This window comes from Schistocerca gregaria, chromosome 6, assembly GCF_023897955.1.
Source record: "Schistocerca gregaria isolate iqSchGreg1 chromosome 6, iqSchGreg1.2, whole genome shotgun sequence".
In the NCBI taxonomy this organism is placed as follows: domain Eukaryota; kingdom Metazoa; phylum Arthropoda; class Insecta; order Orthoptera; family Acrididae; genus Schistocerca; species Schistocerca gregaria.
The window spans coordinates 71,877,153-71,890,344 of NC_064925.1; positions in this window are offsets into that span (position 1 = coordinate 71,877,153).

The window sequence follows — 13,192 nt, forward strand, 5'->3', positions numbered from 1 at the left end:
AAGACGTGGCATCATCTAACGAACGCCTTCTAGTGTGTGATTTACGGAGCTTAGGCCTCTTCGATTTCATATGGTCCGGAAAATTGAAAAGTGTCGGGATAGCATCACTTCTTAGCCAATTCCCTCCAGTCTTAGCCGTATAAAAACATCAGGTTTAAAAATGACAGACATGTAAACATTTATCCTCGAAGTGCTTCGAGCAAAGGCGCGTATGTGCAGATGGATTAAAGTTTTTCCGCTTCAGGGCCTGTATTCAAAGCTGCCTTCGGTTTTCATCCTTAGGGAACCTATGAGTAGGAACGAGAAACAGTTATACTTAACTTCCGTAACCGAATTGTCACAGATACTTTCCAAAATGTAGTATTAGTCTGACTTTACAGGGATCACTTTCAACACTTTAATTTACGTGAAACTCTATTTCAAGTGTAAAAAACATAGAAAAGTCACTTCAGCAGATTTAAATAAATGATCTGCACTATCATAGAAACACTTACACGTGAAATGTAATGCCATTTCCCCCGACAAAACGCTGAGTACAGCCGTAAGCGCAACACGAAAGAACCATGTTTTGCCAACATTCACGTGACTTCAGCCCAGAAATGTTGGAGCCACGAAAATGACGTCAGGGCCAGTCTATTATGTTTATGATCGAAGGACTCACTGTAACACTCAGATTGCTACAGGAGAGAGTTGGGTTAGGTTAGGTCAGGCCTCCAATCTTCTCAATCTATTTTTGTACTCAGGGCGCCTCACGTTGTAAAGCGCCTCGTCAGCTTCATACATCTCTATTAATTTTGTAGTTGTCGGTACACACCAATTGTATTTAACTACAATGTTTATAAAAACAAAGATGGCAACGCTGCAGTGATGGTAGCACTCCATGTGGTAACATGTCACATTGCAGTGAACAGAAGACAAGCGACTTCTTTGATCAAATATATAGGACAAAGAAATTTGATAGTATAATACCGGCCTTAGCCATCGTCCTTGCTCATGCTAATGGGGCTTTTAATTACGCAAGTTGTCCAAGTTGCCCAGGAAGTAAAGCACCGCATTTTTTTTCTCAGCTGAAAACAATGCTAAGAGTGCGAAAAGTTACGTATGAATTATTTGAAGTCTCCTGAGTGAGCGTGCTAGGTTTCCGTCACTACGACAGATAGCGTAGCTGCAGGATTGTTCCAAAATGGCGTCTGTAAGTGGTGTACGTTACAAGCAACATGCCGTCATTGAATTTCTCACTGCAGGGAAAGAAACTGTGGGGTATATTCACAAACACTTGTGCAAAATGTATGGAGCATCTGCTGTCGACAGGAGTATAGTTCGTCGCTGGGCACGGAGGGTGAGGTCGTCAGAAGGCGGTTCGGCTGAGCTCCACGATTTGCAGCGGTCGGGGCGACCACCCACGGCTCACACCTGACACCTGACACAGCACCCTCGGACTTCCACCTGTTTGGTATGTGGGAGGGAGTGAGGTGTTGTTTCACTCTTTTCGGCACCGAGTCTCTCGGAATTTTCAAAGTAGGCTACGGTGGTGTGCCTCACACTTCGCTGGTAGCGCCTACCACTAGAGTTGGATGAACATCTCTGTGATGATTTCGCACTCCTTAAACCCAGGTGCAGACGAGCTGTATTTCTTTTGGGTACCTCCATATCCTCTATTGAGGGGACCACACCGTGGGTCAGGTCGAAAAAAATCGATTTTCGGTTTTCATCAGATTTCGGTAGATTGAGGTTTTATTTAAGTACTCTGAAAAGAATTTTGCTGAAAATTTTTTTTTCCGATCATTTAAAGAGCATTTTCCTGCCACATGTGTTTATGTGCCACGCATACTTTTCTGTCACCTTCTGTCAAACCACCCACTGTCAATTCTAAGCCATATGGAGATGCCATTATTAACGAAATAGAATGTGTAGGCCATGTTCAAAAACGTTTGGGAACAAGGCTGAAAAAACTAACTGTTGGTATGAGAAGAAAAAATTAGAACTTGGAAATTGTTGACTGCACAGGGTCGGTTAACTAAAACTGAAATAGAAAACTTGCAGCTATACTATGGGCAGGCAATTGGGAGAAATAAAGTAAATCTGGAGGCAGTGAAGAGAGACATCTGGGCCATATTCTTCCATAAGTCCTCTGCTGATGATAAGCCATGTCATGGATTGTGTCCATCAGGAGAAAATTCGTGGTACAAATACAATAGGGCTCAGGCAACTGGAGAATCTTATTCTCACCAGCATTCTCTTCCTGCTGCAGTTATTACAGCAATTAAACCTATTTTCAGAGACTTGGGTTCTGCTGACCTTCTAAGGAAATTTCTACATGGGCAGACACAGAACCCAAATGAATGTTTCAACAGCATAATTTGGAACCGCCTTCCTAAAACTGTATTTGTAGGCATGCATACAATGAAACTAGTTCATGATGCTGTTATTACATTCAATTGTGGTAATATTGGAAAGTGTTGGGTACTGAAAAAGCTGGGAATTAATCCTGGTGAATATATGATCACTGGGCGGTAACATTGCGACAAAATGAGGATAGCCGATGCAGACAGGTCTGCATCTAATATGGCCAAGAAAGCTAGACAAACATCCAGGAAGGTGAAAAAGAAGCTGGAAGACTTGCTAGAGGCCAAAGAAGGGCCATCATATGCAGCAGGACAGTTTTAATTAACTGTAAGTAACAAATTACAAAAGTTTTTTCTTTAAAGTCAATTTCCCGCAAACTAAAATTTTCAGTACATATGCCCCATTATATCAGAAACTATCATAGATAAATGAATGAAATTTTCAGAGACTCTGCATAACATAAAATGCCACCTCTGATACTACATTAATTAATATTCCCGCATTAGGAAGTACACAAAAAATATTTTCTGCAGAAAAACTTAATATTTTTTGTTAATAAATTTAAAAAATTATTTATTAAAAACTATAAAATGGATAAAGTAGGTTTTAGAACAGTTGACTCTATTAGCATCATGTAACACACAGTAAAAATATTAAGGTCCTGCATCAAATAGTTTTTTTCAGAAATGGTCAAGTACTTGCCTAAATTAACATGGGTTAGATAGGCAGGGTGTGGTCCCCTTAATACTGCCCAGTAAAGGTTCCAGGTAGCCTGTGGGGTTCTCAAGAATCGATAGAACAACGGTTATGTACGCTACCTCCTATGTACGTGCACCACATTTCGTTACAGATATTTCAGATATTTCAACTAATGTCAGCCTGGCGCCTCACTTTTCTTCTAGTGCTAAGTGGTCGTTGACTTTATGTTGCACCGAACGCATACTCCAAGATATGTAACTGTTATTTCTCTCCCAGGAACTGACCACAAATTGTGTATTCTACATGTCCATATATACACTGCAGACTCCTTATGGTGTGTGTCGGAGGGTACACAGTGTACCAGTGTCTCCCTCCCTTCTCCTCAATTCTGTTCTAGTCACGAATGCTGGGTGAGAAAAATGGCTGCCGGTAAGCTTCCATGTTAGCTGGGGTCTCTCTAATGTTACTTTAATGGTAAAGATAAAAGCTTGGTTGACTCTCCTGCGAAAGGCTGCCCATAGAGATCCATATGCATCCTGTTTTCTGGGATCTTGAACCCGACTCGGTATTAGAAAAGCTACAGCATAACGAAGAATGCTTGGGCGCACAGACTGCTTTCCATGACACCAACATACTTGGTTAACAGGGTGCAATGTAGTATACTTCTTCCTTTGACAGGAGTTTTTGGTACTGCATCAGTTGCAAGTAAAGTTTGGAATATGTCTACTCGATCTCCAGGTACGGAAAAAAGTGGCGGTATTAAGGCTGAAGAAAGAACGATATCATGAAGTCCTGAAATTAAGAGACGCAAGGGTCACGAGCAAGCAGTAAATCCACAATCAGATCCGCCACGCACAGCGGAAACACTGGGATGATACCCTAACAGCGACGCGCATCTGTCTTTCGATAAACAGAAGACGGAGACTGGGAATGATGCATCTCAGTCACTCGAGAGGCCTGACACACATATGGACTGGTCTCGAGTCTTAAGCCGCCTATTTGCATCAAATTGGTAGAAGACCAACCTCCGAGCCTGCCTGTGGTGAAGAAGATACGCCATAGTACTATCTGCGCATGTCCACTGTATGCCGATGTTGTTGAAGCTGATTGGTAGCAATTGAAACGACCACGGAAACATCGATGTCAAGGAGATATTGCGCTGCTAGACAGAGTGGTACATCTTGGACAACATTGCCAGCTCTATTTTAAGAAATGCTTGGGCAGTGCATTACCTTAACAATCTGTGGTTCCATCTTGTGCCCCGTTGCGACCCCAGCACATCTCTTTGCCTACCTCCCAACCCCCCCCCCCCCTTTCCCTACGTTTATTTGTTCTACTAATTTTTTTCTTCTTTCGAAAAACTTTATTTGACAACAATATTCAACCCCACTTTAGTAAAGGGTGGTTACCAAATGATGAGGAATACAAAATTACAGCGTTTCAAAGGACATGGTAGCCGAAACATCAGTGTCTTTATGTCTTATAAATGACTAATGATACTGTTTACACTTGAACAACAGTTTTCACATCTAACATTTCTTTATGTAGTGAAAGTCAGGCAAGAAAAATTATGAACAGGAATGAGACGGTTGAAATTGTTTTTCTGTAAGCAGCTCCTGAGCGTTTGTTTTCATTCTGCACGTTCAGGCGAGGGTCCTTTCAAGGCTTTCTTTGCCACTCCCGGAAAAATGGAAAGATAATTGTTCCAAAATTCTTCTAACCACATTTGTTGGAACTGTTGTTTAGCATTCGAATCACATTTCCATTTCAATTGAATTTCACCGTCATATTTCATCAGCAAGCCCATGAACATCAACTGAGAATGGTGATTTTGCTAATTTGAAGTGCCAGTCGTCTGAAGTCAAATAAAGAAAATAAAGTTTGAACTCTTCCTGAAGCCGTTACAGGCGGTCTCTGAGGACAACTGTCCAATCGTTGACACAGAACTGTTGCCTGCCTGAAAGTTCATCAGATCGAGGAAATAACAAAAAAAGTTCGTAATGGGAGCATCATAGTTGTGTCTTTTCCTAGAAGGTCCTTACGGGGTGATTGGTATCTATTATTATAGTATTTCTACCTTGTAATTTGCAAAGGTACAGATATCGATCTTATACTTAAAGGATCGAATCTGCCCTTACGTTCTTTTACTATAGCGCGGCAGCGTCGCTGACGAAGATGCCCCACAGCTCCAGAAGGGAGAAACTGGCGCCTGGAGATCGTTGGGCGGGAAGGAATGAATCAGTCGGCCGCGAGTAAGGCTGCGGAGCAGATCCCGGGACCTCGTGCTCCGCGCACCGCGCGTAAAAGCGAAGTACTTTGTGGAAAGAGTGCACTGAAAGACGCATCTGAGTTAAAACGGTAGCAGAACGAGTGTACGTGAGAGCAGTGTGAGATTTTAATTTCGCATCGAGGGAACTGTTACGTAACGAAAACATTAATGAACAGGTAATGGTAAATTCATACAAGCTCGTGATAAATGCGTGACTGCTTGTGTAAAGTGAGTGCCATCAAAACCGGTAGGGACGTTTACGTGAATTCAAAGTGGACTAAAATTACTTGCGTCGTACAAAAGTGTTCACATATTACAACTTCTTCATTATTAACAAAAATATTTTAGAAGGGACAGAATCATAGAACAGTGTGGGAGAATAGATTGGGCATGCGTCTTAGCCTCTAGGTGGGAACTTTAATTATTGGCGCATGTACTTTGGGAGGGAGGTCGCTCTTCAAGTCTGGCTACTCATTAATGTAAGCCTAATTTTTCTAATCAGCCAGACTCCAGGAAGTATTAATCGCCTATAGTCATCGATAAAAGCGAATAAGTAGCCGGAGCGGCTCACAAACTTCAAATTTAGGTTATTCAGGATCTTAAAGAAGTCTGCAACGTATGCTAGGAAAATATAAAGCAGTTATCAGTAAATGAATGCTTCAACTCAGCTTTCTGTTCACTCAAAAGAAATAGTTTTACCTCCGTTTTCTATTATACTACCTGCTAGTCATATTGCCCATCGAAAGCCACCGGATTTGTGTACAAAGGGTTAAAGATTGCTGTTAGCACTGAGATCATTACACAGAGCTCGAAAAAAAAGGGTATTGGCAGCACTTGGCTTAATTTTATTAACTGCAGTGATAGCCACATTCAATGCAGTGTTCACTGTCTCAGTTTCAGAAGCTAGGGCTTGTCAATGGATCAAAAGTGACAATCAGTGGCATTAGTATTTTTTTTCTTCGGCAGTACTTAGGAAGCCAGAACTAGAACATAATATGCATAGTGCTCCGTCAGTACAAATTCTCATACCTCTGTCTCAAGACAAACTATTTTCAATCGAAAATTGTTTACCGGTTGAAGATGCAGCAGACCTATTGATGTTGTTTCCAAGTTCTTAGAAATCAATAGTCCTGCCGTTATTTCCTTCTCCACAAATCGTCAGTACAGTATTAAGTGACATTGTTGAGCTACACTGACGGAAAAAAATCGCAGCACTAAGAAAGAGTTGTGCGACAACAAAAGTTGGTTGGCGTGTTTCTACATCTAAGAGATGGTGTCTATTCATATTTCACGGCAGTCGCGTAAGAGGGACGCTAGAAGCGTCACTATGAGGATGCAAATCAGGCACATACACGCTGTAACGGTCGTGACCGTTAGTTACATTTGAGAATGGACACGGTTATCAGGACCTCAGTGAATTGGAACGAGGTCGTGTAATAGGGTTGCGAGAAGCTGAATGTTCCATTTGCGATACTGAGGAAAGGTTTAGCAGGAGTGTACGTCACTGCTGGAAGGGGTGGGCACGAGAATGTACACTCGCAAAAAGCTGGGCTCCGGACGAAAATGTGGCGCTATCAAAAAGAGAGACCGTCATGTTCGTTGTATGGCTCTGGTGAATCGTACTGCGTCAGCAGTAGCAGTTTGAGCAGCAGTGGGCATCACTATGACACGACGAAGTTTTCAAATAGGTCACTTTAAGGACAGCTCCGAGCCAGGCGCCCCGTAGTGTGCATTCTACGAACCACCAACCACCGCATCTGCGACTTCAGTGGCGTCAAAAGAGAGCTCATTGGAGAGCAGGGTGGAGCTTTGTTGTTCGTTTATCTGATGAAAGATAGTTCTACCTCGGTGCCAGTGATGGCCGTGTGTCGCTTAAAAGGACGCCAGTTGGCCTGCAGTCAGCCTGTCTGCATGCTAGACCTACATCTGGAGTTATGGTTTGGGGCGCGGGATCATATGCCAGCAGGTGCACTCCCGTGGCTATCCCACGCACCCTGGCTGCAAATCTGTACGTCAGTCTGGTGATTCGACCTGTTGTGCTGCCATTCGTGAATAGCATTCCAGGGGGTATTTTCCAACAGGATAACGCCCACATACGCTGTTGAAAAGAACACTGGCGTTCTACGGATCGGAGCGTGGAATGTCTGATCCCTTAATCGGGCAGGTAGATTAGGAAATTTAAAAAGGGAAATGGATAGGTTAAAGTTAGATATTGTGGGAATTAGTGAAGTTCGGTGGCAGGAGGAACAAGACTATTGGTCAGGTGAATAAAGGGTTATGAATACAAAATCAGATATGGGCAATGCAGGAGTAGGTTTAATAATGAATAAAAAAAATAGGAGTGCGGGTAATCTACTACAAACAGCATAGTGAACGCATTACTGTGGCCAAGATAGACACGAAGCCCACGCCTACTACAGTAGTACGAGTTTATATGCCAACTAGCTCTGCAGATGATGAAGAAATTGATGAAATGTATGACGAGATAAAAGAAATTATTCAGGTAGTGAAGGGAGACGAATATTTAATACTCATGGGTGACTGGAATTCGACAGTAGGAAAACGAAGAGAACGAAACGTATTAGGCGAATATGGATTGGGGCTAAGAAATGAAAGAAGAACCCGCCTGGTAGAATTTAGCACAGAGCACAACTTAATCATAGCTAATACTTGGTTTAAGAATCATGAAAGAAGGTTGTATACATGGAAGAACCCTGGAGATACTAAAAGGTATCCGATAGATTATATAATGGTAAGACAGAGATTTAGGAACCAGGTTTAAAATTGTAAGACATTTACAGGGGCAGATGTGGACTCCGACCACATTCTATTGGTTATGACCTGTAGATTAAAACTGAAGAAACTGCAAAAAGGTGGAAATTTAAGGACATGGGATCTGGATAAGCTCAAAGAACAAGAGGTTGTACAGAGTTTCAAGGAGAGCATAAGTGAAAAATTGACAGGAATGGGGGAAAGAAACACAGTAGAAGAAGAATGGGTAGCTTTGAGGGATGAAATAGTGAAGGCAGCAGAGGATCAAGTAGGTAAAAAGACGAGGGCTAGTAGAAATCCTTGGATGACAGAAGAAATATTGAATTTAATTGACGAAAGGAGAAAATATAAAAATGCAGTAAATGAAGCAGGCAAAAAGGAATACAACCGTCTCAAAAATGAGATCGACAGGCAGTGCAAAATGAATAAGCAGGAATGGCTAGAGGACAAATGTAAGGATGTAGAGGCTTATCTCACTAGGGGTAAGATAGATACTGCCTACAAGAAAATTAAACAGACCTTTGGAGAAAAGAGAACCTTTTGCATGAATATCAAGAGCTCAGATCGAAACCCAGTTCTAAGCAAAGAAGGAAAAGCAGAAAGGTGAAAGGAAAATATAGAGGATCTATACAGCGGTGATGTTCTTGGGGATAATATCATGGAAATTGAAAAGGATGTAGATGAAGATAAAATGAGAGATATGATACTGTGTGAAGAGTTTGACAGAGCACTGAAAGACCTGAGTCGAACAAGGGCCCGGGAGTAGACAACATTCCATTAGAACTACTGACAGCCTTGGGAGAGCCAGTTCTGACAAAACTCTACCATCTGGTGAGCAAGATTTATGAGACAGGCGAAATACCCTCAGACTTCAAGAAGAATATAATAATTCCAATCCCAAAAAAAGCAGGTGTTGACAGATGTGAAAATTACCGAACTATCAGTTTAATAAGTCACAGCTGCAAAATTCTAACGCGAATTCTTTACAGACGAATGGAAAAACTGGTAGAAGCCGACCTCGGCGAAGATCAGTTTGGATTCCGTAAAAAGGTTGGAACACGTGAGGCAATACTGACCCTACGACTTATCTTAGAAGAAAGATTAAGAAAAGTCAAACCTACATTTCTAGCAATTGTAGACTTAGACAAAGCTTTTGACAATGTTGACTGGAATACTCTGTTTCAAATTCGGAAGATGGCAGGGTAAAATACAGGGAGCGAAAGGATATTTACAATTTGTACAGAAACCAGATGGCAGTTATAAGAGTCGTGGGACATTAAAGGGAAGCAGTGGTTGGGAATAGAGTGAGAAAGAGTTGTAGCCTCTCCCCGATGCTATTCAATCTGTATATTGAGCAAGCAGTAAAGGAAACAAAAGAAAAGTTCGGAGTAGTTATTAAAATCCATGAAGAAGAAATAAAAATTTTGAGGTTCGCCGATGATATTGTAATTCTGTCAGAGACAGCAAAGAACTTGAAAGAGCAGTTGAACGGAATGGACAGTGTCTTGAAAGGAGGGCATAAGATGAACATCAACAAAGCAAAACGAGGATAATGGGATGTAGTCGAATTAAGTCGGGTGATGCTGAGGGAATTAGATTAGGAAATGAGACACTTAAAGTAGTAAAGGAGTTTTGCTATTTGGGGAGCAAAATAACTGATGATGGTCGAAGTAGAGAGGATATAAAATGTAGACTGGCAATGGCAAGGAAAGCATTTCTGAAGAAGAGAAATTTGTTAACATCGAGTATTGATTTAAGTGTTAGGAAGCCGTTTCTGAAAGTATTTGTATGGAGTGTAGCCATGTAAGGAAGTGAAACGAGGACGATAAATAGTTTAGACAAGAAGAGAATAGAAGCGTTCGAAATGTGGTGCTACAGAAGAATGCTGAAGATTAGACTGGTAGATCACATAACTAATGAGGAGGTATTGAAAAGAATTGTGGAGAAGAGGAGTTTGTGACACAACTTGACTAGAAGGAGGGTTCGGCTTGTAGGACATGTGTTGAGGCATCAAGGGATCACCAATGTAGTACTGGAGGGCAGCGTGGAGAGTAAAAATCGTAGAGGGAGACCAAGAGATGAGTACACTACGCAGATTCAGAAGGATGTAGGCTGCAGTAAGTACTGGGAGACGACGAAGCATGTACAGGATAGAGTAGCATGGAGATCTGCATCAAACCAGTCTTAGGACTGAAGACCACAACAACAACAACACCGCTGTTGTAGTTCAACATGCTCTGTAGAGTGTCTCTATCTGCAGATCCGTCTTCAATCTATCACATACAGCATTAACCATTCCTGTACTGATCGAGCAAGAGTAACACGCACGGATCTCCACCCCGTAAACAGACATCCGGCACCTCTACAACACAAGGCATGAACGTTTGCATGCTTGCGTTTTGCATTATGGCAGCTACACCGGTGATTAATGTAGCAATATTTCATATTTGCAGTGATTTATCTCGCGCTTATATCAACCTGTGATCTTCCAGTGTTGATCACTTGAATATGTTATCTAGAAAAAGGTATTCCCGTAATTTCATTACTCTGTATTACTTATATGAAACGTCCCCTTAGAAAAATTTATACAAGACTGTGCTTAAACTGACACACAATATTTTTAGCGCAACGCAATCTGACTTTCAATAATCCCTACAAAAGAATGACCCTGACTAACATTAACCTATACCTTTCACAAATCACTTACCTCACAAAAAATCTTCGTTACTCGAACTACTGCAATACAGCGAGCACCACTACTGCCAGCTAAATAAAAGATTCAAACTACGGAAGGCACTAACTACTGATAGGCACAGTTAGCAAATGAAAGATTTTAATAGAGAACAAACAATGTATTTACCTTAATAATCATAATATATATACACTCCTGGAAATGGAAAAAAGAACACATTGACACCAGTGTGTCAGACCCACCATACTTGCTCCGGACACTGCGAGAGGGCTGTACAAGCAATGATCACACGCACGGCACAGCGGACACACCAGGAACCGCGGTGTTGGCCGTCGAATGGCGCTAGCTGCGCAGCATTTGTGCACCGCCGCCGTCAGTGTCAGCCAGTTTGCCGTGACATACGGAGCTCCATCGCAGTCTTTAACACTGGTAGCATGCCGCGACAGCGTGGACGTGAACCGTATCTGCAGTTGACGGACTTTGAGCGAGGGCGTATAGTGGGCATGCGGGACGCCGGGTGGACGTACCGCCGAATTGCTCAACACGTGGGGCGTGAGGTCTCCTCAGTACATCGATGTTGTCGCCAGTGGTCGGCGGAAGGTGCACGTGCCCGTCGACCTGGGACAGGACCGCAGCGATGCACGGATGCACGCCAAGACCGTAGGATCCTACGCAGTGCCGTAGGGGACCGCACCGCCACTTCCCAGCAAATTAGGGACACTGTTGCTCCTGGGGTATCGGCGAGGACCATTCGCAACCGTCTCCATGAAGCTGGGCTACGGTCCCGCACACCGTTAGGCCGTCTTCCGCTCACGCCCCAACATCGTGCAGCCCGCCTGTAGTGGTGTCGCGACAGGCGTGAATGGAAGGACGAATGGAGACGTGTCGTCTTCAGCGATGAGAGTCGCTTCTGCCTTGGTGCCAATGATGGTCGTATGCGTGTTTGGCGCCGTGCAGGTGAGCACCATAATCAGGACTGCATATGACCGAGGCACAGAGGGCCAACACCCGGCATCATGGTGTGGGGAGCGATCTCCTACACTGGCCGTACACCTCTGGTGATTGTCGAGGGGACACTGAATAGTGCATGGTATATCCAAACCGTCATCGAACCCATCGTTCTACCATTCCTAGACCGGCAAGGGAACTTGCTGTTCCAACAGGACAATGCACGTCCGCATGTATCCCGTGCCACCCAACGTGCTCTAGAAGGTGTAAGTCAACTACCCTGGCCAGCAAGATCTCCGGATCTGTCCCCCATTGAGCATGTTTGGGACTGGATGAAGCGTCGTCTCACGCGGTCTGCACGTCCAGCACGAACGCTGGTCCAACTGAGGCGCCAGGTGGAAATGGCATGGCAAGCCGTTCCACAGGACTACATCCAGCATCTGTACGATCGTCTCCATGGGAGAATAGCAGCCTGCATTGCTGCGAAAGGTGGATATACACTGTACTAGTGCCGACATTGTGCATGCTCTGTTGCCTGTGTCTATGTGCCTGTGGTTCTGTCAGTGTGATCATGTGATGTATCTGACCCCAGGAATGTGTCAATAAAGTTTCCCCTTCCTGGGACAATGAATTCTTATTTCAATTTCCAGGAATATATATATATATATATATATATATATATATATATATATATATATATATATATATATATATCAGTTCATGACGTCAATTCTTACAAATTACAAAACTCCGCCATCTCTCTCTCCACGTCCACCACCGCTGGCGGCTCACCTCCAACTTTGCAACGCCAAGCGCTGTTAGCATCCAGCCGCCGCTGCCCAACACTACAATGGCAGACAACAATGCAAACCAGCCACAGGCTGCACACGGCACAGCCAGCGATTTCTACACAGAGCGCTACGCGGCGGCGGCGTCACCAATAAAAAAACCTAAACAGTCTACTTACACTTACTTTTTGATGTTGTAATTTTTTTCCCGTGTTGCGACTTCGCTACACAGTTCTTTGATGTTACGTTGCACGCTGTTGTTTGAAAGGGGTCTTGTCAAATTTCGCTACCTGTCTTCTCGTAAAACAATTCTGTTTCTTAAAGAATGGAAGGTTTGATTAAATCTCACCGTTAGCACCATTTGAAGCTTAATAAACTTTGTCATTCTCCTGCTCAAAGTTCCCAATACAGCTCTGTCCAACAAAAAAACTGTTCCAGAATTCTTTCGCAGTTGCATCTGCACAACATGTTAGTGAGATGACACTGTGTAAACTCCATTGTGTTTTCGTAAGAGAAGCAAATCTTAACATGGCAACAAGAGATATGTGTAGGTTTCACTCAAAATTCGCCACTCATGACACTTCACTGAAAGTTACAAATGGTTAGCAAGTCAAGCAAAAATAAATCACTGCATTTTCTGCAGAATCCTTTTTAGGTACCAACCAAAGCAAAGGTGAC